Source organism: Canis lupus, chromosome 20, assembly GCF_048164855.1.
Source record: "Canis lupus baileyi chromosome 20, mCanLup2.hap1, whole genome shotgun sequence".
Taxonomy (NCBI): Eukaryota; Metazoa; Chordata; class Mammalia; order Carnivora; family Canidae; genus Canis; species Canis lupus.
In genome coordinates this window covers 32,741,397-32,766,721 of record NC_132857.1, presented here as the reverse complement: position 1 = coordinate 32,766,721, position 25,325 = coordinate 32,741,397, and the positions used below count along the sequence as shown (strand labels likewise).

Sequence of the window (25,325 nt, the reverse complement as noted above, 5' to 3'; positions counted from 1 at the left end):
CACATGTTACCATGGATACGATACCTTGGAACATTCTTGTCAAACTAACAAGTATAATGAGACTGGTTGGTTGCTCCTATAGCACCAGACCACATGGGGAAAGAAATGGAGCAGCTCAAGGATACCAACTTCCAGCTGAAGTGCCACATAAACGAGCTGAGATTGCTGAAAAACCAAAACCAGAAACTCATTCCAAGTGGCTGAAGTATAGTACAAATTGAATTTCCAACCTCGCTGCATTCTACTCTTAAAGTGAGGACATTGATGGGGGTGGTGGGGATAAGATCCTGGAAGTTGAAATGGGGATATATGGAAAGAATCTGTTGAAACTAGTGACATTGAACCCTTAAATTCTGATGAATCTTCTTTGCCATGAGAAGTAGCCATTCCACTTCTGCCTGAGATTAACCCTATTTGCCTATTTGCATGTGGGAACTTCAGTAGCCTCCCCTGAAATAGTGCCTTGCATACACTCCTGATACTCCTCATTCCCACCACCCTTCTTTGCTTTTAGACTTCTAATGTGACTCAATAGATGAGGCAGAAAATGTGACCCACATACAGGTTTGATATATTCCAAAAGAATTGTTTGATTTTTCCAATTTATTGAGGCAGAAATCTGGTGAATATAGATGGGAATGTATACTCAGGGTATGAGATAATAATGGAAGGAACATAAATTTGGCTGAATTTATTGCTTAGGGGTCACTAAGCAGAGATTCTGGCTTTAATATGGCAGATTGGGGAGTTAGAAAGGGCCCTAATGTTTAGTTGTTTGTGGAAACATGGAGCTAAGGTGGCCCACAGTAAATAAACATGAAATGCTAACCCTGCCTCGATATCCTATAGAGGAAAGGCTTCAAAGGGCTTGGGAGATTAGAATGTTAGAGTGGATTTGTCACATAAGGCCTGCTCACTCCCAGAGGAGGGCCCAAAGGATGTGTCAGTCATCAATACTGTGAGGGGAGCCCCAGGTTTCCTGAAGATCTCTGTAAAGGCTCTTTTCTGTAGGGACTGAAATCACAGTGAGAACTTCTGCTGCTGGACACAATGGAAAATCTAATGCAATGAAGATAATTGGATCCTGGGGTGGCAGGGGCCAAGCATTGGTGTCAACTGCCAAAGGCAAGATGTCCATAGTTACTCTAATGGGCAGCAGAGTCAAAGCAGCAATCAAAATTAGACTGACTCACAAAGACCTATGGTGTTGGCTAGTTGACCATAATGGTCCTAAAAGTGAAATAGGTGGGAAGTCTACTAAATTTATGCTTGATTCTATCAGGGGGAGGGTTCCAGGTCAAGTGAACAAAAGTCTAATTTAAATAATAAAAATAGGGACACATGGCCCCACAAGTTAATCTCTAAACTTGGTCCAGTTTACAGACCCAAAGCCCCTTGTATAAAGAAAAGTTGGGGCCCCCTTGAGGAAGAAGGACCATATACCCTTCAAAATTTTCTCTCGGTCTTACCCAAAAGGAACTATGGCCTTTTACCATGGTGGCTCTGCACTGAGGGTAAGGAAATAATCAGACCTTCCAGAGATTCTGAACTGATAATGATTCCAGGAGATCCAAAACATCACTGTAACCCATCAGTCAGAGTTGGGGCTTTAGAGGTCAGATGATCAATGGAGTTTTAGCTCAGGCTCATCTCACAGCGAGGTCTAGTGAGTCTCTGAGCCCATTCTGTGCTTATTTCCATGGTTCTGGAATACTTACTTGGAGTAGGCATACTCAGCAATTGGCAGAGTCCCACAGTGGTCCCCTGATCTGTGGAGTGAGGGCTGTTATGATGGGAAAGACCAAGTCAGGCCATTAGAACAGTCTCTAACCAGGAAAATAGAGAACCTATAGCAACATATGATTCATGAAGGGATTGCAGAGATTGATGCCAACATCAAGGACCTGAAGGGTCCAGGGGTGGTGATTCTCATGATGTCTCCATTCAGCTCACATGTGTGGCCCATGCACAAGACAGATGGAGCTTGGAGGATGGGAATAGATTACCAAAAGCTAAACCAGGTGATGACTCCAATTGCAGTTACTGTACCAGATGTGGCTTCGTTGCTTGAGTAAATTAACACATCTCTTGGTACCTAGGCAGTAGCTATTGAGCTATTGATCTGGCAAATGCCTTTTTTCCCTCCTTCCATGCTTCTTAGAAAAGACCATCAGAAGCAGTATGCCCAATCTACCAGTAGCAGAAACCAGGGCTAAGCCCCTGATAGGGTACCACTCCGCAGGCTAATCAGTCAGATGTCTGGTTGATTACACTGGGCTGCTTCTGTAATAGAAAGGACAATGTTTTGTTCTTATGCAACAGTCACTAATTCTGTATACAGATTTGTCTTTCCTGCATGCATGCTTATTCACAGTGAGCTGGTAGTTACTAACTGTATTCTCCAGCCAAGGAAAGTAAGGTACAAATAGAATAACTGAACTGCCCTTTGACACCTAAATGTTGATAGTAATATTTTACTTTCTTGTCAGCTTTCCAGTTATTTCACTTATCTGTCTCTTCATGCAAGAACCACACACTTCCTTTTTGAAGGTTTATATAATGTTTAATATCAGTTAGGGTTAATTTTCCTTCACACTCTGATTTCTCAGAATTTCCAAGCCATTCTCCTAAAGATTTTATGAGGATCTTGAGAACAGTCTTTACTTCAAAAGCACTGTATTTTTATTAACTTAGCATCAAATTTATATGTTAACAGAGCTAATTAAAATGATTGTTTTGTTCTTAAATGTGACGAGGCTTCCTATTTGTTGAAGTCTTTGTGTGTTTGTGACTTTCATTTTATTTTAATTTTTTTTAACTTCTAAAAAAGATTTTATTTACTATCCATTAAGAGAGAAAGCACACAAGTGGTCAAGGGGAGGGTCAGAGGGAGAGGGACAAGCAGACTCCCAGCTGAGCAGGGATCCTGATGGGGGGCTTGATCCCAGGACCCCTGGGATCATGACCTGAGCCAAAGACAGATTCTTAACCAACTGAGCCACCCAGGTGCTCCATGACTTCCATTTTAATTTTCAATATAGACAGTTATGGACAGTTATGTCTAGTTCCCCATAATCTCTGCCTTACTGTCAATCCTAATGTAAATGTGGTCTTTTCTTCCATTATTTCTTCCAACAAATTAGTAATTGGTATTTTTATATACAAAATTTATGGCAATTGTCCTGAGTTGTGTTTTTTTTTTTAATTTTTTGAACATCAAAATGAATATTCTCAATTGAATCTGGCAGTGTTTCACATATTAAGTTATACCTCTGCAAATGATTTCGCCATTGTTGTCTTATTTTCATATGTATTGTTTCATTCTTGTGTAATTGTATTATTTGCAATTGCAGAATCTAGTGCAATAATAACGGTGCTAATAAAAACCCATATCTTCTTCCTGCCTCTAATGGGAAGACTTTAAACATCTCCCTATTAAACCCTGAAGGTGGCTTTGGAGTTGATATATTAAGTGTGTTTACACACTCATGTTCATGTATGTATAAAAAGGGGATAGTAATGCCTACCTCATGGGGTGTTGTGAGGATTAAAAGAGATAATATATGTAAAGTACTTAGAACAGTGCCTGGCATCATTGCTCATGATGAATTTATATGGCTGTATTCAGGAGGCTTCCAGCTGTTTATTCCTCTGCAAAAATGGTGGCTGTAAATGATGAAGTGAGAGTAGTACCTGGCATATAGTAAGAGCTCAATAAAGGTATGTCACTAATATATGGTATTGTGAAGGCATTTTATCTTGAACTGATACTGATTTATCAACGGCTTCTGCTGCGTTTTTGAAGACCATTTCCACTTTTGATGTAGAAATCAAATGATTAAGGCTGGTATTTTTTTTAAACAGTAACTCACCTTTTTTTATGGATTCAGCCCCTTTTGGAATTGTTATGTTGTTTTTAAGTGAGCTGCCAGAGTTTGCAACTATTTTGTTTAGGGATTTTTTTAGATCAACATTGAAATAAGAAATTGATCTTAGGTTTCCATTTGATGTCATCTTAATTGAGTTTTAGTATGACTTAGTGAAACTCCCCTGTGAAACATTCTGGCCTGTTTTTATTTGCCTGTCATGCTTTGTTCTTTGACAGAGGCAGCTTTTCACAGCTTGTTCTGTATCTTAATTGTTTTTAATCGATTTTGGTTTTCTATCTCTTTAGGTTCCCTGTCTCCTCTACCATCAGTTTTAGTAGTTTCCATATTCCATAGTGAGCACACATTTGATCCTTTTCCGTTTATTTCCATGGAGATGAATATCGTCACTACTTTCATCTTTTAAATTTATGTTTTTATGGTTGTGGTTGTGGTTTTGCTTTGTTTTTGTTTTGTTTTTTTTCCTTTAACTCTGTTTAGAGTGAGGGATGGTTCATTTTTCAAGGGTTTTACTTATTTATTTTTCCTTTTATTCTTCTCTTTTCTGGTTCATTAATTTATTTTTATTGTTATTGACTCCATTATAGTTCATAAATTTTTATTTTACTTATTCTGATATTTTTGATTTTGGGAACTAGTTTATCATTTGCATTCTTTCTTATTTACTAAATATTTAAGACAGTGTTCCTTTGAGTCCTCTTTATGTCCAATTGCTTTTGATGCATAGTATTTTATAGTCATTGATTTCTGCCATTTGTGTCACTTCAGTTGTGAGCTTTCTCTGACAAAACTTATTCACAAAAGAGTTTTATTTATATTTTGGTTGATTAATTGCTTTAGTTCCAAATCATAAATAATTTTTCATTTTGTTTCTTTTCTTTTTTTCCTCTTTTTAAAAAATTATGTTTCACTACAATGTGATCAGAGACCCGTTTCTTTTTTTTTTCCACTTTTAAATAAATGTACAGAGCTTTTCTATTTGCAAATGTTTCACAGGTCCATGAAAAGTATATATATTCTATGATTTTAGTTACAGAGGTTAGCATGTGTATAGTCATAGGTGCATTATTAATTAAATTAGAAGTAATTTAAATGCTTAGTTATTTCACTTATTTTCAGTTTTATTATTTCACATGCTGTGAAAGATGAAGTCTCCTACTTAAAAATGTTTATATTTCTGCTTCAATGTCTTGTCATATTATTCATTCCTCTTATTTCTAGGTTATTATGTCACTGATATTAAAAATTGTTTCATATTCACTTTAGATTACCTTTAGCTTTCTATCTTGTCTTTCTTTGTCTCATTTGATGCTGTGAACTGTTCTGAAATCACTTTTCTGTATTGAGATCATGGCTGGCCTTTTGTTTCCTTCCTTTTGTTTGACTTTGCCCCAAAACTTTTCCCTATCATTTAATTTTTAATTTTTCTTAGTGACTTTGTCTTGCTTTTTTTTCTTAAAGACAATTTAATTTTGATTTTGTGATACAGTCATTTTTTGTGTGTTTGAATTGACATTATTAGCCATTTTTCTTTATTGGTTGGTGGATAGTTTCAATTTGGTACCATTATATCATTTAATGCTTTTGTTTCTGATTTGATTTGATTTTAGAGCACTGATTTTGTTTTGCTTTATCTCCCACTCTGCTGTCTGTGATTGCTTTGCTAGGGTTATATGTTTCTTATGCTTTTTAACTAATTGCTATCTTTATAAAAAAAAATGTGGCCACATATATACTGCATTTGTTTCCCATTGTTTAAACACTTTCTAGTATTTCCTTTCCATAGATAATAGGGAAGAAAAAGTTAACACTTTGCTTCTACTACTTACTCTCTCACCTCCACATTTTAGATGATTATATTATGTACCTGAATGTGCTTATGCCTTTAAAATATTCTTGGGGTGCCTGGATGGCTCAGTGAATTAAGCCTCTGACTCTTGGTTTCAGCTCAGGTCATCATCTCATGGGTGTTGTGCCCAAGATCGCGAAGCCGAGAAACCGCCAAGGAGCTGACACCGATGCAATCACACGAGGGTTTATTTACAAGCTCAAGCCTGGGTCCAAGTATACCCGACTCAGCGGAGCAGGGACTTGGACCCGGAGACTAAGAGGCTTAGCAACTTTACAGGGGCCGGTGGCCAATGTGGCCAATGGGATATGCAGAAAGTTGCACAATCATGCTGGTCCGCTGAGCCGGATTTCCGATTAGGGTGTGTCCTGGTCTTTGATTAGGGCAGGGCAGTGCCCTAGGTAATAAGCAGGTCAGCACAAGGCGGGTGCAGCCCAAAATAGAGCCAGACCTGCTCTGCTTGTCCAGGGGTAAGGAATTTTGTTCAATTTCCTGGGTCCCACATTCCCCCCTTTTTCAGAGGATCCTGTGCAGGACCCAATCATGGGTCCAGGTTGCTCTCAGAGTGAGCCAGAGGAATGATTAAACCAGGATTTTCACCAACCTTGTTGCTAATCTCGCTCTTATTTACAGTTAAGGCAGCACATAACCCCCCAACCCTTTGTTGTAAGAAGACTAATTCTAATCTCCTTCCATTTTGAAGGCCAACCTCTGACTAGGGAGTCTTGGAGGTGGGAAATAAGTGAGAAAGGCGCAGTCTTAGCTTTAGGGGATTGTCCTTGTCTGGTTGGCTTTTCCATTCTGGAACAAAGTCCCTGCTCCGCTGTGTCCGGTATACTTGGACCCAGGCTCGACCTTGTAAATAAACCCTCGTGTGATTGCATGGGTGTCAGGCTCCTTGGTGGTTTCTCGGATTCACGGTCTTGGGCACAACAATGGGTCATGGAATTGAGTCCAGAGCTGGGCTCCACAGTCAGAGGGGAGTCTGCTTGAAGATTCTCTCATTCTGCTCCTCCCCCTTAAACTCTCTCTGTTTAAAATAAATGAACAAATCTTTAAAAGAAGAAAAGAAATAAAATATTCTCTATTATTCTATCTTCTCCAAATAAAATTTTTTGACCCCTGTCCATGAAGTAAAAGGGAATCTCACACTTATACTACCTTATACCTTCTCTTCCTGGTCTAACTCCTGCTGATTGCAGATTTTCTAAAATACCAGAATTCGTAATCTTCAAATTTTGTATTGAAGTCGGAACACTATATTTGTTGTAGTCTGTATTCTACAGAGAAATGGAGCCATGCTCAGCACTAACCACTCACTATAGTTTCTCCATTTACTTCTCAGTTCAAGTTCCTCCCATCATAATTTCCTTAAGGAGGCTTCACTGGACATCTTCATTCTGTTCCTGGAAATTCCCATCCATGTGTATCTACGGCTATCATTCTTAAACCCCTGTATCCCTAGAATAAAATCATTGGGACTTTTTTGTTCATTTAGGAACCGAAGAACTGCACTCCTGTTTTCTAGCTGTGCTAGAAATGCTGGCTTAAAAGATTCCTTATTTAATTTACTTCTCAGTAACTTTATTAGGAGATGTTTCAGGGCTAATCGTTATGTGTCAATTCTTTCCCAGGACTCAATGCACTCTTTAATATCTAAAATCAGGTTTTCTTTTATACCTGGGAAAATATTAAATTATAGCTCCATTATAGCTCCATTTTCTTTTTTTTTTCTTTTGTCCTCTTCAGAAACAATATTTTTCTTCACAAACAACTATTTTAAGAATCTGTCTTCTATAGCTATTATTATCATTTTGGGTCTGTATCATATTACCATTTCAGTTTGTAACTCACTGATTCCTGTGCTTATTTTTCTCAACCCTGTGCTCCACAAAGCAGCCTCTGTTTCTCTGTAATATTCATTCTCCCTCTATATGATACTTTGAAAATTATCTTTATTTTTGCCTTAGTTTTATTTTTTCATTTCCTTTTTGTTTAGTTTCTTCTTCCTTTTTTTTTTTAAATTCTGCTTTCCATGCTTCTTCTGTTTTATGATTTTCCTCCTTAAATATTGTTTGTCGTCATTGAGTTGGTTTTTTTCTAAGTGATGACTTCATTAAAATGCTTTCTTTTCCTTTTATAGTAATGACAGCAGGTTTCATCTACTTGTTGGCAGTATTTTTTTTTTCTGGCAGGCGTGTATATGTGTGTGTATAAATGGTAATATCTTTTTATAGATCCAGGGATTATTTTTATTATCATTATTCATCTTGTGTCCAGTGAGTTATTCTGAACCACATTTGTAAGAGGTACATAGGAAACTTCAAGGCCAAGGTCAGGTTACAAGATCTCCATGTGTGTGAGGGAGCCCTTGGTTAACTGCACAGAGAAGCTGCAGGGCTCTGTAATTTGCTATTTTTCACTCTCCACTGCATCCCTTCCCCAAAGGCTACCTCTTATTAGTATGGCTTGATTGTGTAATGCATCCTAGGTCCCCACCTTCTGTGCTTATTCCTGGTGTCAAACAGGTTCATGGGAACTCTCAATTGCATCCCCATAATCTTAAAATGAGTGAGTTTATTCCTCAGTGTCTCCACTGAACTTGTAAATGTGTGTCTCCAGACTTTGTGCCACCTGGGCAGCAATGACGGCACTTTTCATCCTGTCCTTTAGTATATTACATAGCTTGTGGTTTCTGGCTTCATGAGAAAGTGACTTTATGTTGTTGCTTGTCTTTCTCCCTATTGTTTAGGTATCATATCAATGCAGAGAAGTAGGGAGAACTGATTTTACTGTTTTAAAATCAGTAGTCCTATTACTATTTTTGTTATCATCTTATCATAATCATACTCTAACAACTTGGCATTCCCAAAATGCATGTTTAGCAAACATACTTCCATGGATTTTATGATTTTGTAAATTCATGGAAATTTAAGGGGCACCTGAGTGGCTCAGTCAGATAAGCTGACTCTTTTTTAAAGATTTTATTTATTTATTTAGAGAGAAAGGGGTGGGGGGAGGGGCAGAGGGGTGAGAACAAGAATCTAAAGTGGACTCCATACAGCACAGAGTCTGATGCTGGGCTTGACCCCACAACCATGAGATCATGACCTGAGCTGAAATCAAGAGTCAGATGCTTAACTGACTGAGCCACCAAGGTGCCCCAGCTACTAACTCTTGATTTTAGCTCATATCATGATCTCAGGGTGGTGAGGTTGAGCCCTGTGTTGACCTCTTCCCTAGGCATGGAGCCTGCATAAGATTCTCTCTCTCCCTCTGCCTCTGCTCCTTTCCACTCAGCTGGTGCACATACTAACACATACTCTCTCCCTTAAAAAAAAAAGAAATCATGGGAATTTGAAGACAGAAAGACAGTGATAAAATACCTAACTTTTTTCTTTTTAAAGACCTTGCTCTGTATCATTTTACCTGCGTAAAGTGATGCCTATTTTTGTAAGTGTAGACTATAAACAAACAAATAAATAAATAAAGCAGCAAAATATCAGGTAGTCATAAGTGCTGGGATGCAAATAAACTCTGATCAAGTGACAAGGTGAATGTGTGTTGGATGGTTTGAGATGGGTGTCATCTAAGAGTGAGTATTTGAAATGGGTATTACACGCAAAGAAAGAAGCAGTTATGTGAGGATCTGGAGAAGGAGCATTCTAGAAATAGAGCACAGCAAATGCAAAGCTCTTATGTTGTGAAGTGTGGCAGAATGGGATAGTAGGTATGATCAACTGTAGCCAGGTAGAATGTTGAAGGGAAGAGCTTGGGTTTCATTAAAGTGCACCATAAAACACTTTATTATTATTACATATAATATTTATTATTATTATTATTATTATTATTGAGGTATAACTGACATATTATATCAGTTTCAGGTACAAGACACGATGCAATATTTGTATATACTGTGAAATGATCACCACAATAAGTCTACTTAACATCTATCACGTAATAGTTACAAATTTTTTTCCTTATAATGAGAACTTTTAAGATCTACTCTTAGCAACTTTCAAACATGCAATACAATATTGTTTACTATAGTCACCATGCTGTACATTATGTCCCCATGACTTATTTATTTTATATCTGCAACCTTGTACCTTTTGACCCCTTTCACCCACTGATAAAAAAAGAATATTTCTTATAATGAAATCAGATGCCCTTGACTCACATTCATCATTTAAATGGTATACTGTGCATGAAAATACAAACCCTCTTAATTCACCAGGTACTAATAAAAGATTTCCCCACATACAGATTTGTAAAATTTGAGATACAATTGAAAACATATGGATGTCCCTGACCTCATGTGTTCTTCCATCTGGAAGAATTTGAATTGTAAACGAGGAATCTAAAACTTGTATTGGTGATGACCTGAGCAAATGATTACTCATGAAGACCTAGGTATATTGTCAAAGGAGACACCCTGGCTTGAGAGAGTACTTCTCTGAGACATATTCTCACAAACACTGTCTGATTTAATTTTTACAGCAACTCATTTGAAATAAGTATAAATTGCTTCTATTTTTTACTTGAATAAATACATATTCAAGGTTTAAGGAATTTGTCCAAGGTTATACAGCTAGTAAATGACAGAGCCCAACAACAACAACAAAAAACCCCACCGTTTTGCTCATCACCCAACAGGGACTTTTCCCCTGAGTTTGCCACCTGCTAGGCTACAGGTTGGGGCAAGAAGTGCCTCACTGATCTTTGGAAATCACTCCCCTATTAGTAGTCCGGTCAGAAACTACTCAAGAGGCTTCTCTGATGAAGCCATTTATTTATCTCTATTAGAGAGCAGGCTTGATTTTCCCATAGCTGTGAGCCTCAGAATTGACAACAGCTGCTGGACACCTGAGTGGTGTTATTTTTGCCAAGAGACAACAGAGTGAATGACTTGTAGCAGCTTTGGAACCCTGATGAGTTCAAGGCCCAGAGTAGAGATTGTAGAAGGTAATTCCCAGATAATTCAAGGGGAAAGGGAAGCTAAACAAAAATCCCTGTTTCACTGTTTGAGATTGTGCTATGAGAAATGAATTTAGAAATCTGAGAAGGAAATTGCCTCATGTGGGGTGCTTTGAAGAATTTCTTACCTTCTCTTTCCTTTACTCTTTGAGAATTGAACTCCCACACAATGCAGTTGTGATACTGGAATTTCTCTTCCATTTGGAGTAAGATTTAACTTAAGATAAAACTGGATGATTCCTTCAAAGAAACCAAGTGTCTTAATACAGGTCAGGGAATTGCTGGCCACTCATGTGCCATGGATATCATTCTTCTTTTTGGCTTTTGTGTGTGTGTGTGTGTGTGTGTGTGTGTGTGTGTGTGTGTGAATTAGTGGTGGAGGTGTAGGGGTCTCAGATCATTCAGATGTGGCATTTTCTTTCCTTCAAAATGCTGAATGCATTCAGCACTTCTGCAAGGGAGAGAGTGCTGCTTATGTCTCAGTTAAGGCAGAAAACTCACATTAAAGAAATTTAATGCAATATGAAGTTAGTGTCTACCATGCAGCAAACCATCTGGTAGGTACTGAAATTCAGATATGACTAGGATGCCAGTCTTGCCCTCACAAGGCTTTTCTTCACCTTGGGGAGAAAGATGTGCAACTGAGTAATTGCAATGTGCAGTGGGCAAGGCTCCACATATTTTCTTGAAACCCTGGGGTCTCCCTACATCATTCATCATTCTTCCATTTCTTTAGGAAGCAGCCAGATATCAGAGAAGAGTCTTGGAAGTAGATGTATGGAGATTTATGTGAAGTTATTCAGGGGTTCTTTCTGAGCCCACATTCGAGACTGGCCTGGAGTTAAATTTTAATCCTTTCACTTCCTGTCCCTGTCACCTGTATGACTCCTTAGGGAGGTGAGGAGGAACTAAAGGGAAAAACAGTCTTTGCGGCTGGTCCTGCCACAACAGTTGTTGGTACCCTTAGTCAGGTGCTTGTCTGGAGGTGGCTTCTCCCTCCCTGGGCACTTTTGTGGCTTTCTCAGTGATCCCACGCTAGAAAATTCCAGTTGTGAGTCAGGTGACATGGATGATGACTTTTCCTAGAGAGTTGCATACGATCTTGTGGGGATCCCATTCACCTCTCCCTCAACTCCCAGATGGCCCTTTTGGGCACAGTCCTTTTACACTAGATTATTTAGGCTAGATATTTCCCACTTGCCTCACATCAAGGTGATTCTTTTCATTACTGTCTATGGGAGTGAATTTTCATCCCAGCCTACCCCCTTATTTCTCTGCTCTGCCATATTCAATCAATATATACAACCTTCAGATTTCTCAAGCTCATTGGATAAAAAACACAGCTGTCAGGTAAAGTGTCAAAGGACTCAAGTCATATTAAAAATGAGCAAACAGAAAATAATAATAAAATAAGAGCAAAATAAAAGGAGGAAAAGATCAATGAAGAGCCAAGACTGTAACAGGAAATCATATTTTCAAAGTGGTTTTAGCCCCACAGGACATTTATCAATGTCTGAGGACATTTTTGGTTGCCATAATTGGAGGGCAGGTTGCACCCCCCTATCTCCCACCCACAACAAATAGTTACCCTGACTAAAATTTTCAGTAGAATCAATGGTGGGAAACCCTGCTCTAAAAGAATTTAATAAGGACATGGGTGAATGAAACAGAAGTCAAATGAAGTATCAAATGAGAATGAAGAAGGGATAACAGAGAGCTAAAGAAGCATGCTAAATATCCAAATAATATCATTTCTTTAACAGAATGGCCCCAGTGGCAAAGTAGATGTCTACTTTTAAAGAAAGCAAGCAAAATCAATGAGCTTAAAACATTTAATGAGATTGTAACTGATATGGAGGACAAAGGCTAGTGCATGTTTCTCATTAGTGTTCTTGAATTAAAGACCTCAGTAAATGGGACAAAGCCATATTCAAAGACATAAAATGAGAACTTTTTTCCCCCTACAATGAAGGAAGAAGTGGATCGGATCATCCAAGAGAGTAACACTGTGTTCCAACCCTACTGGCACAGGTATCTTTCATTTCTGCAAATTGAAGTGTTAAGAGCAAAACTTCTGCTGAAAATGACCATTAATAACTGGACCCAAAATTTCTAAAAACAACTTAAGAAGCTTAAAATTATAGTGACGGTACTGCTAGAACAAGCTTCCTGTGAAAATATTAATCAAAGACATGAACAGTGATATCTTAAAGAGATATAATGTAAAAAGGGCTTTTATTTTTCTTTTCTTATGGTAAGACATGATTAGACCTGATCACACATGGACGCGCCTATTTGTATCACTACCTGGGAACACTGCTCTGATCCTTTTCCTGAAGATCCAGTTCTACAGATTTCTCAATGGCACCTTGGGAACCAGTCTAATCCCCTAGGACATCATCCTGGGAGGCTTCAAAGCCTTGCTGGAACTCTGACAAGTCAAGGGAAGATAATCAGATATTAAAAATTATACTCTTTTTATTCCCAGCAAATAATTCTATTTTCCTCATCTCACGGCTGCTGGGATTTTGCAGCAGCAGGAGACACTCATAAGTTGTAGACAAATCAAGTGAAGGAGAAGTAATGATTATTTCTTCTGAAATAATCTGGTTTCAGAATGGTGATATGTCTGCCTAAGGATGAAAACGTATGTGTTCTTCACTTGTCAACTGGTTTACCACTCTGACTAGAAAACTCTGTCTTTTCACCATGGCACATTGCCTTACTTGGAGAGGCAATTTATGCAAAAGACCTGGCAAAGTTCCTGGAACATAGCTTGTGTCTGATCAATGATCATTACTCGTATACTGTAAACAAGTATACTATATTTCATTATTTGGGAAGAGGCAAGACTCATTTTATAAACAAATCTTGACAGATTTAAAATACTTTTCTCAAATGTCACTCAATGCCTATCTCTTTGATAAGACTAGGTCTCTTTTAAGAAGATAAAAGGAAAAAACATGTGGATAGTTAATCATTAGGAAAGGAAGATACAGGAGGAAGGAAAAAAGATATCTTGAAATGAACCCTTTGTGGATTCTTTCTCTGCCCCCCCTCCACATGAATGCTATGATGTGACTTTTCCTATGATCACACTTAATTTATATTGTGTCACTAATCGCGTGGCAATTCTTTAATTGAATTTATTCAATCTTTTGTTCATGCACTTTGGGAGGTGAAAGAAATACAACAGGGACCTAGGTATATTCATTCAGTCAGGGTACTTAAGGTATAAACAAATAAACAATTATAGTTTGCTTTGACAAACTAAGCTTGAGTAAAGAGTAGCACATGAGAAGAGTTCCAATAAGGTACTGGGCCACAGAGACCACACAATTTCCCAGAGAAATATACATAGTAAGGGAGATCTGAAGGGTAAGTAGGAATGATCTGAAGACAAAGGAGGAAAAACTCTTGTGGACAGAAGACTGGCATATGCAAAACCCAGCAGTAAGAGCATAGGAGAAAATGAATGGGAAATATCAGAGAGGGAGACAGAACAGAGAGACTCCTAACTCTGGGAAACGATCAAGGGGTAGTGGAAGGGGAGGTGGGTGGGGTGATGGGGTGACTGGGTGATGGGCACTAAGGGGGGCACTTGATGGGATGAGCACTGGGTGTTATACTATATGTTGGCAAATCGAACTCCAATAAAAAAATATACAAAATATTTTTTAAAACAAAATTATTCATCCTGTTCAAAGAAAAAAAAAGGATAGCTTTCTAGTATGAAGAAATATAATGCAAATATAAACATGCAAATATAAACATATAAGGGGGCACCTGGGTGGCTCAGTTGGTTTAAGTGTCTGCCTTCTGCTCAGGTCATGATCCTGGAGTCCTGGGATTGAGCCTCATGTCAGGCTCCCTGCTTAACAGGGAGTCTGCCCCTCCCTCTCCCTTGACCCTCCCCCTCCTTATGCTCTCTCTCTCTCTCTCTCAAATAGATAAATAGAATATTTAAAAAAATAATAAAATTTAAACAGATATGTATACACTCTTCCTGCTTATTTAAAAGGTAGCAAAATATCCACACTCCTCTTCCTCATTCCATAAACAATATGTTCTGGAGATCTGCCCATACAGGTTCATTAATTTGTAACTACTTAGGATTCTACTGTATGGCTACAGCTGAACCTAAACAGTCCTGATTGATCCCTTGGAAGATTTTGAATTTTTGCTATTACAAAAATGTTGCTCTGAATAAAATAAAAATGTTTTCTCAACTTGTCATTTGTCTTCCCATGTATTTTGAATCCCATACATAAAGTTTGTTTATATGTAGTCAAAAATTCCTTTTTGACTTGAGATAATTTGTATGATATATATGAAATTTCCATAAATATTTGGGTCTATTTTTGGACTTTCCCATTTCTTTGTTTTGATTTTCTATTTATTTGCCAGTACTACATTTTAAAATGATCGAGGCTTTATACAGCATTTACTATCTCTTAAGGCTATATCTCCATATTGTCTTTCTACTTCAGTGTTCTTATGGCCACATTTACTTCATGTTTTATATAAGGTTAGAATCAGTTTATCTAATTCTGGAAATGAATCTTGTTATTTCCACTGACTTATTTATAAATAACTTAGAATTGACATTTTTATGAGATCGAGTCATTCTGTTAAAAGCATGTTATATATTTCTATTCATCAGGTCTACTTTTGTATCTTTAAGGATTTTTTTTTAGGTTTCTGCATACAGTTATTTCTTATATATTTCTTGTTATATGTATCCTGTGGCTTGTTTTCTTCTGTCATTAAAAGTGAAGTCTTTTCTTCCATTATATTGTATTAGTTGTCTATGTATATGAGGGCTATTGACCTTTGATTATAAACTCTATATCCTGCTATCTCAATGAATGAATTTACTTGTTTTAGTAGTTTGTTTTGTTCTTATAGACTTTAGGGTTTCCTGGGTTGGTTATATGATCACATCGTCCACAAATTGTGTGTATGTGCATGTGTGTGTGTGTGTGTGTGTGTGTGTGTACTAACCACCTTATTATCACTTTTAATTCTCTAATGTCTTTTGCCTGATACATTGGCCAATGTCCCAGTTAAAACTTAAGTAATAATTATAGAAGTAAGAGAGAGTGGACAGCTATGTCTTCTTTCTGACTCTAAAAATTGATAAAGGTCAAAAGGATCTTTCTCTCCATTGAGCTGGATATGGGTTGTGTGTGTGCATATGTGTGTATACACATGATCATGTTTAAGTACATGATCATCAGTTTCTATCATATTACAGTTGGTGTTTTGTCTAGAACATAGTTGAAAGTTATCAAATTTCTTTGTTTCTATGGAGAGGTTTATACAATTTCTATAATTAAATGAAAGAATATATTCAGTTGTACTAACATTTCTTAATATGTTGAATATGAATATGTTGAATTCCTAGAATTGAATTTCATAAACTAATTTATTCTATAGCATTTTCTTTTTTTTCTATAGCATTTTCTTTGTGCAATCATTTTCATATTTTGAGTCAAGATTATATTTTCTTCATTAAAATAATTAAGAAATGTCTCTTTTGTCCCCTATAGTCTGGAAAATTTAAATAATATTAGAATTTCTATTTATATTTGGTAGAGTTCTGCTCTAAAATCATGTGGTTTTGATATTTTCTTAGCAATTTAGTGCTGTGAAAGTTCTCCCCTTGTATGTAAATCAATCTATTTAGTTTCTGCTCTTATAAAGTCAGTTTGGGTAAATAACAATTTAATAAAATGTCATTTATTTCATCCAGTTTCTATTTATTTGCTTAGAGTTTACAAAAAAAAAAAAATCTCCTGTGTTTTTTATTCTGTTCTTCCTGTTTCTGCATTTATTTTCCCCTTGTCATAATCATGTTTATTTATTTTGTGTTTTTCTTTTTCTTAGATAAGTCATTATTTTATCTATTTTCTATTTCCACATATAATCTGTTTGTAAGTTTTTCTGTTGATTTTTTTCCCCCTAAATGATTAATTTGTATTTTATCTTCAAGTCTGTCTTTACTTCAGTTAATTTGGTTGTTATTGTTCAACTTTTTGTGCAAATCTTCAGTGAAATACTTATTCACTTTCATTATTTCTTTTCTGCTCATATGAGTATTTAAAATTGCATTTCCTCTGGGCATTTTCCATCCCAGCATATTGGTTCTAAAATGTAGTGTTTTCATTATCATTGTCTCCTAGAAATTTTGCAATTTGGATCCGTATTTACCTTTTGACCTGAGACTTGCTTATGAGGAGACTGAAGTTTTTTATGAATATCAAACATTATGTTTATCAAGTATAATGTAAATATTATGATTTTGAACACATGGGGAGGTCTACTATCTGCACAGTGAAGATGGATTGGTGGGGAACAGGCTGTAGAGACGTCTCTCTATAGGAGTTTGCTTCTATTCAAAGATAAATTTTAGGTTGCTTGCAGTCGAGCCATGTGGTAGCCCATACAACGAAGATGGCTGTTAGAATGAAACAAGCAGATAGATTTGGGGTCTATGAAGGGAGTGTGATAACATTTTCATGATGATTCATTGAAAGTACTGCCTGTGGCTGAGAAAGGAGCCAATGATGTTGAGTGAGGGTCAAGCTAGGGCCACTGAATTGATGGAGGAGCTATTCACAGAGGCAGGAACTTACCAATGAAGAAAATATTTGGAGAGAAAGACAAGAAGTGTGAGATACAGGCATTTAGGTGCCTGGAAAATCTACATGGAGGAATGTTCTCAAGATAGTGGGATACGGAAAAGGGTGTAGGATTAGAGACAAATTTTAGAGATTCAATACATGGAACTGGCTCAGGGGAAATCTTTCAAATAATAATAAGGAAGGACTGAGGAGGGGACCAGCGAGCTCCAGGCATTTACAGGATGAGCAGAGGATTCATACATAGTGTGTTAAGGAGGCTGAGAAGAAGAAACCAATCTTTCTTTGCACTAAATAGTAACTGCCTTGAAGCAGGCACAGCATCTGAAACATGGAGGGTAGACAGGAAAGGGTTCATTAAATGAGGAAATAATGGAGTGTGTGGGCAAAGCAATTTTCCACAACTAAGGAAAATTATAAATCTGTTGTGCTAATTTAATCAATAAGAAAATTAAATGATGAAATAAATGGTGCTTCAGCTGGCACCTCCAGGAAAGGACTAACTCAATAGAGGACCCATGGTTCCATCAGTGGTGTCCTTACCCAGTGATAAAATACAAGCTTTCTCAGTCACTCTTGCTGTGCTTTACCACCTAGCCAGCATGATCGTTTTGACAGCTAGTTATTTTACTAAGTTATCAGAGAGCAGGTAATAGCCCCTCCATTCAGTCAAAACAGTCAAATTAGGTGTACATGTAGACACAGTCTTCCTTTGCCAAGATTTATGACACAGAAAGGGATGAATTAGAAGATAGAACAATAGCACCCTGTATATAAATGATGTGCTATCTGTCTCCAGTGAAAACACATAGTGTTTATTGAGTAGGAATTGTCACTGACGCTTGGAATAGCTTTCAAAGAAAACCAGAACATGCATTACTTTATTGCAGTAATTGAAACATGCAATTTTCCAAGCTTTTAAGGAAGGGGGGAGGGATAAAATGAACAGGGAAGTTGAAGTCCTTAGTGGGAGATGCAGAAGCCAGCCCATGTCCAAACACTGATTAATTGTATTTACCGCTACACTTTGCTACGGTTTCATTTGATCTAGGAAATCCTCTGCAATGGCCTTTAAAAGAAATAGCAAATACTTTTCCCCCCAAACAATGTAGCAGGAAGCCATCTGGGCAAAATTTTGCATAATTGTGTCCTTAAATGTTTTAAAAATGTATTATATGCATGACCTGACCTGTTGTTCTTAGTTTGGAACGCAGTGCCCTTCTCTTCTGGCAGTCAAATAAACAACCAATCTACTCATTTGAAAAGGCTGCCTGATGAATTCCTGCTGGAGGGACTGCTGCCTCTTTGAAATAGCTGTTAAGCCTAAAAGTCTCTACCATCTATGTGACATTTTAGCGTATTTGGTCTAATGCAATTTATAATACTGTACCACAATTTTTCTCCCAAGCTAAAGCAGTTAAAACTGTTGCATTGTTTGCTCTAGTTTTGCTCTATCACTTGATTTCCCGGTTTAAGTCTGCTCTCTGGGTGAACATGGGCTCTTCACGTTGAAAGGGCCCAGTTATTTGTTGGATGAATAACCGTTGCTTTCTTCCTCGCCTCCCTCTCTCCTCCTTCCCGCCCTCCTTTCTCCAAGCTCTGCACTAAGCAAATGGTTCACCAGATTTTGCCCAGCCCTCTGAATTAGTGACTTCTAAGGGGATTGGCTGTTTCAGATCTTGCGCTCCTACTGCAAGTTTTCCAGCGAAGTCTGCTACTTTATCTTTCCTTCTGTGCCCCGCCCAGAGCTATAGTCAGTTAAACAAAATTCAGAACCAGTGCACATTGGGCTGCTTAGTTTACTGACATGGGAAATTCAATTTCCATGTACATTTCCAGTTTTAATTGCTAATATTAAGTGATTTTTGAATTTCTAATGAATACCTAATTAGGGCAAATGTTCTCCTCACTAACAAGTAATTATAGCATTCCAAACACGTTTACTCTAATTAAACAAAACAGTTTGACTAATTACAATGGCAAGGCAGCACACAGTGGATTTCTATCTTGAAGGTGCTCCCTTAGATACCCTTTCCAGAGAAATAAATTTTCTTTGGGGCCCTCTCAAGGCAGTTCCTGGTGGTACCAGTGACATGAAAGGAAGTCATCCAACTGGAGACTCACTGCATCCTCCATATGATAGAGACATCTCCGTAGGGTGTCTTTTTTTTTTTTTTAAGATTTTATTTATTTATTCATGAGAGAGACAGAGAGAGAGAGGCAGAGACACAGGCAGAGGGAGAAGCAGGCTCCATGCAGGGAGCCCGACGTGGGACTCATTCCCGGGTCTCCAGGATCACGCCTGGGACCGAAGGTGGCGCTAAACCGCTGAGCCACCAGGGCTGCCCTCCTTGGGGTTTCTTGTCTGTTTTTCCCCATTGAAGGGGAACAGATGACTCCAGTGCACATGGGGCAGTTGCCTAGAACAGCTGCTGGAATCTAAAGACTTGGTTTCAGAGTAAATGTTTTAAGTTGTATACATTTTGCATTATACACTATAGTAAGTCTGTTTTGACTTTAATCAAAGAAATAATCGTTTCTTCCAAATCTTTGACACTCTGAAAGATTACCCACTCTCCCCTGAGGCTTCCGGGGCCCCTGGCATGGTGCAGTGGACTCTTGCAGTTGTGAGCTGGGGCAGGAACTATTGCATCTGAATGCAAAGTCCATCCTCTTGAAGCCTCTACCTATGTATATGTTCAATGGTATGGATCTCATTTGAATCAGCATTGAGGATGGCTGAATTTTGGATCCTCTTATAGCTCTTGTTTATTGAGCTGCTACTGAAATTTGAAATTAGAGCCTAAAATGTTACTATTAGCCTATATCTGCAGTACCTGGCAACGTTATTAAGGAAGCAGATCATTTGATCATTTCACCTTTATTTAATTTTTTTTTGAGCTATGTTATTCTAGTATCTTTACTAGAGAACCATTGAAAATAAAATTCACATATAACCCTTTAAGGAGGCCAATCACAGGTCAATGGATCACATGAGTCACACAAAAATGAATAGATGCATACGCATACTTGTGTTACACGGACATTCATCCTGGAGACATCTGCATGAGGGAAGGTGATCATGACATATAGCTATGAGAGAATACTTCTAGACAAGACATGTTTCATCCAAATTCTGAGGATAGGCTCATGGTTTAGTAAGAAAGAGTAATCAGGGATCCCTGGGTGGCGCAGCGGTTTGGCGCCTGCCTTTGGCCCAGGGCGCGATCCTGGTAGACCCGGGATCCAATCCCACATCGGGCTCCCGGTGCATGGAGCCTGCTTCTCCCTCTGCCTGTGTCTCTGCGCCTCTCTCTCTCTCTGTGACTATCATAAATAAATAAAAATTAAAAAAAAAGAAGAAAGAGTAATCACATGTAGGAATAGACTTAGAAGATGACAAAGAAGGAACTGACATAAGAGAACAAGCAGGGAGAATAAAGTAATGCAGAAGATTAAAATCAAAGATGAACATGGTGGAAAAGTAGGACATGCCACTTAATAGAAGGTCCAGGTCTCAGCTTTCAAGGTTGTGGAAAGCCATCCTTGGGTGTTTGACCGTGCTAGTTGAAAGATGCCCATCCATGCATTTAACAAGTATTAACCACTCTTACTCCATCATGTAGGAGCCATGATGTGTCCATACACTGGCATGATGTGAAGTGATCTCTCCCATAAAAAAGAGAAGCAAATAATGTTAAGAGGGGTTCAGAGACCCCAGCCTGGTCTCCTTCCCAGCTTCCTTCCCTACTTGGTTCTCTTTTGTGACTCTGCTCAGGACAGTTTCCCATAGAATACCTTCACTACTCAATCTCTCCCTGTTGTTCATAGCTCACATTTCCATCTCAGACCACTGAAAGCTTACCCTAATAAAACAGGAAAAGCACTGTTCTAAGGGCTTTTCAAGTATAAACCAATTTAACTTGCCCAGAGGTAAACAACTAGTGAGTTACAGAGCCAGTATCTGATAAGGAGGCTGATTCCAGAGCCTAGATTTCTAAAACATAACCACAGTGCCTTTCTGCTGACTTCTTTGTTGTCCTGAGTATCTGTGATGGGTCTTGTTGGGCTGGTGAGACTGGGGACCTCAAAATGGCCCACCCAAGGCCAGCAACCTCCCAATAAGGCCACCTTGCCACCCTACTCTAACTTAACTTAGGAAACCTGTAACCCTTGCCCTAACCTAAAACAAAACAAAACAAAACAAAAAAACAAGACCCAGAAAAGATTGAAAACCTGAAAAACACCACCATATAAGGAAACCTCACCCCGTATTTCCCTACCAACCCTCCCACCAAGAACTCCTTATAAACCTTCCTGAAACCTGCCTGGGCGCGACTTCCCTGCTCCCTCCCTCCCCTGAGAGCCAGGGAACCTTGCCGGAGAGCACATCCCATTAAAAGCCTGTTTCAACCAACTTTTGCCTGGCCTCTCTATTCCATTTCACTACCGAGATCGGATTAAACCTGACAGGTCTCATCAAATACTTGTCTCACTCTCTTCATTTTGGGGGTTCTTGAGAGTAGGACCTAGAGTATGTCCTCTGTTCATATCTTAGAGAAATTTTGGGTAATGATATCAGTCAGGTAATCAGAAAAATGAAGTATTTGTTTAAAAAAAAAAAAAAAGAAAGAGTGATCTATAGCTAACGAAGAAATATCTCAGAGAGTCCCAGATTCCCATTTCATTTTCCCCCTCATTTGTGAATAATTGTTGTCATTTTCTTGCTTCTTGGAATAAGAACTTAAGAATATTTTTCTTTAGCTAGTCTATCTTTGAAGACAAAATTGAAATGCATACTTAAATGTTTTGTGGTTATCTTATTTTAGGTAACTTTGCTTATGTAGACAGGGAAATATCTGAAGGCTTTTTAATCAGTTTATTTGTTTTTTGGCCTTGTAGTAGCCTCCACTCTCCTACCCTATCACAACCTGCCTTTTCTAAAAGGTCTTGTGGTTAATTCCTTTTAAAGTGCCAACTTTTGGGATGCCTGGATGGCTCAGCTGATTAAGCATCCGCCTTCAGCTCAGGTCATACATGATTGCAGGGTTCTGGGATTGAGCCTTAGCAGAGAGCCTGCTTCTCCCTCTCCCTCTGCTGTTCCCCTGCTCGTACTCTCTGGCTCTCTCTTTCTCACTGCGTCAAATAAATAAACAAATAATAATCTTTAAAAAAATAAAATGCCAACTTTTCAGGTTTTATGAATATTTTAACAGAGCAGATGAATTTACACTCAAGTGTGAAAGAATGCCCACTTATCCTTCCTGTTATTAGTGCTTTTATTATAATTGTTATCTTAAAGAGACATCTAACAATGTTTGGACTTTTGCAAATAGTTGTATTCTTTAACACAATGGATATTTCTGTTTGATGCTTGAAGTGCCTTATAAAATTCAAAGAGAATCAAGCATCTGATGCCTTATTTTAATCAATGCAAACAATGCTCACTTAATACACTCATGAATCCTTTCATAGATTCTAACTCAGTGGAACCTGCTTAATGCTCATTAAAACTTTAGCCTCAGTTCTGGTGACCTCTTAGCTGTTTTGGCATATAATGATTTTTGTCCTCTGAGCTCTAAAGTTAGACCATTAATCTAATGTAATCAAGATTTGAGAGACAGGGCATTAGTCTCCTAAGGATTCCTTTTGCCTTTTGATATTATACAATTTGCTTATCAGAATTCTGTTCCCTATAGATGGACTAAATTAAAATGTAACTAGACAAATGTTAAAACAAATAAAAAATATGAATTGTAAAGTGTAGATTTCAAGTAGCACGGAACCCAGTGGTTGGATAGGTTTAACTACTACCTGCATTATAATCAGAGAATCAGAAAAATGAAATTTACTTTAACACTATTTTATTTGAGGACAAAATTTCAGCTCAACCAAACCCCAACGTCTGAAATGTCTTAAACTATCTTATATGGACTAATTACTAGAATGATCTTAAGTAAGACACTTTTCACTCTTCATGCCTCAGTTTTCATGCTGTAAAATGATGATTTTGGTCTGTGAAGCTCTAAGAAACTTTCCAGTTCTGCACATTGGTAATTCCAAGTGAGATTTCCTTCAGCTAGCATGCCTTTTAAATGCTACATTTTATTTGCTTTCTGATTTCCTTTTATTCATTGAATAAAAAAGAGTTTATGAATCATCTTTTCTTACCTATTTGATATTGGAGAACTATGGGCACTTGGAATCAGTTTCAAATTTAACTTATATTTACCTTTTTCTTTTACTCCATTAGGGATATGTGCACATAAATCCATCTTCCATCTATGCTCTGCTGACTCATTCGGAAAAATCAGAAGTGAGATGGTCGTTCTTCTCTGTTAATAATTACACAAGGACCTAATGTAAATAGAAGAAATTATATGGAGATCTTCCCATCTAATACATGGTATTTATTTTCATAATTGTATTATGATACAGGAAGCATCATCACTCATTTTACAAATAAAGTATGTTATAGAATAAGAACTTGAACTTCTCTATTAAACTTAAGGATGTTATGGGTACCAGCAGCCATGGTTGTATGCTTCTTCTGCAATCACTTTTCTTCAACCACCAACTCACAAACATACACACAAACACATCCCTTACAAACATACAAAATAAAAAGCTAAGAACAAGTCTCTATATTTATATAAGTCCCTGCATCCAGAATAATTATAAACTAAAACATTGTGTAAAGTAGTAACATATTAAAAGCTCAACAAATGTAATTACTTATTATTTTGCCTGCTTCCTCTTCTATAAATTATGATAGATCTTACCTCAGTGTAGTTGTAAGAATTATAAATGTAAAAGTGACTAATGCTTCATGCCCAGTACCTTCTCAGTGAATGATAAAACATTCTTCCTTTAAATGATTTCAGAGTCTCAGACTGTTAGGAGTTCTGGATAATTCCTCCATCAAATAAACAAATCCCTGGCATTCCATTAATCATTTAGCTTAGACTCCATTGTGCTTATAGTAAAAACAACCTACAAATCTCAAAGGCTTAAAACAACTAAAGTTTACTTGTTGCCCTCTGTACATTTCCTCTAACATACTGCTCTATATTCTTTATACCCTAGAGACAAACTGAAGGCGAAGCCCTTATCTGGGGCTTACCCATCTCAGGGCACAAGAGGAAAAGATAGATGATTAGGCAACTGTTGTTTTTTTTTTGTTTTTTGTTTTTTAATTTTTATTTATTTATGATAGTCACACAGAGAGAGAGAGAGAGAGGCAGAGACACAGGCAGAGGGAGAAGCAGGCTCCATGCACCGGAAGCCCGACGTGGGATTCGATCCCGGATCTCCAGGATTGCGCCCTGGGCCAAAGGCAGGCGCTAAACCGCTGTGCCACCCAGGGATCCCGGCAACTGTTTTTTAATATTTCTGGTCAATAGTGGGCAAAATCCCTTCTGTTTCATCTTACTGACCAAAACAACTCAAGGGTCTTGGGGATGTGTAATCATCACACAAGCAGAGACAGTCAATATTTGACTTGGACTACCTACCACTTTTCCAAAAAGAAAAAAGAAAAAATTGCTCCCCTGTACATAGATGATTGCAAATGCGTTCATCATTTCTCCATTTGTTTACTTACCTGTGCATCACTCATCAGGCGTTCAGTGAAGAATTACTGTGCTCAATGTACTGTGTTACATCTTGGGAGATGCCAAAGAGTGAAAGAAAATGTGATCTACATGTAGCATTTTTTTTTTTTTTGACAGAGAAAAGAATCTTACCTAATTTAGGGAGATGTCTGTGTGTGTGCAAATGCATGTATATTTGGAAGGTGGGTGTGGTGTTACACACACACACACACACGAGTAGTGGGCATTCATGTGTAGCCTTTTGAAAACCATTAAAGAAAGAAAACAGCATCAGCAAAGGCACACAGACCTAACATGCACCTCACTTTCAGGGAATGTAAGCTTCTTAAAAGCAGAGGTCACATTTTGTTCCGCT

At 37.8% G+C, this 25,325-nt stretch overlaps 1 long non-coding RNA gene across 1 annotated transcript; it reads left to right on the top strand.

The window, feature by feature from the left end:
• The first annotated feature begins 7 nt into the window (after positions 1-7).
• LOC140612091 (uncharacterized) lies at positions 8-23,843 on the top strand. Its single transcript, XR_012013402.1, has 2 exons — positions 8-252; positions 23,611-23,843. It is a non-coding gene; the product is annotated as an uncharacterized lncRNA (long non-coding RNA).
• The last annotated feature ends 1,482 nt before the right edge of the window (positions 23,844-25,325 follow it).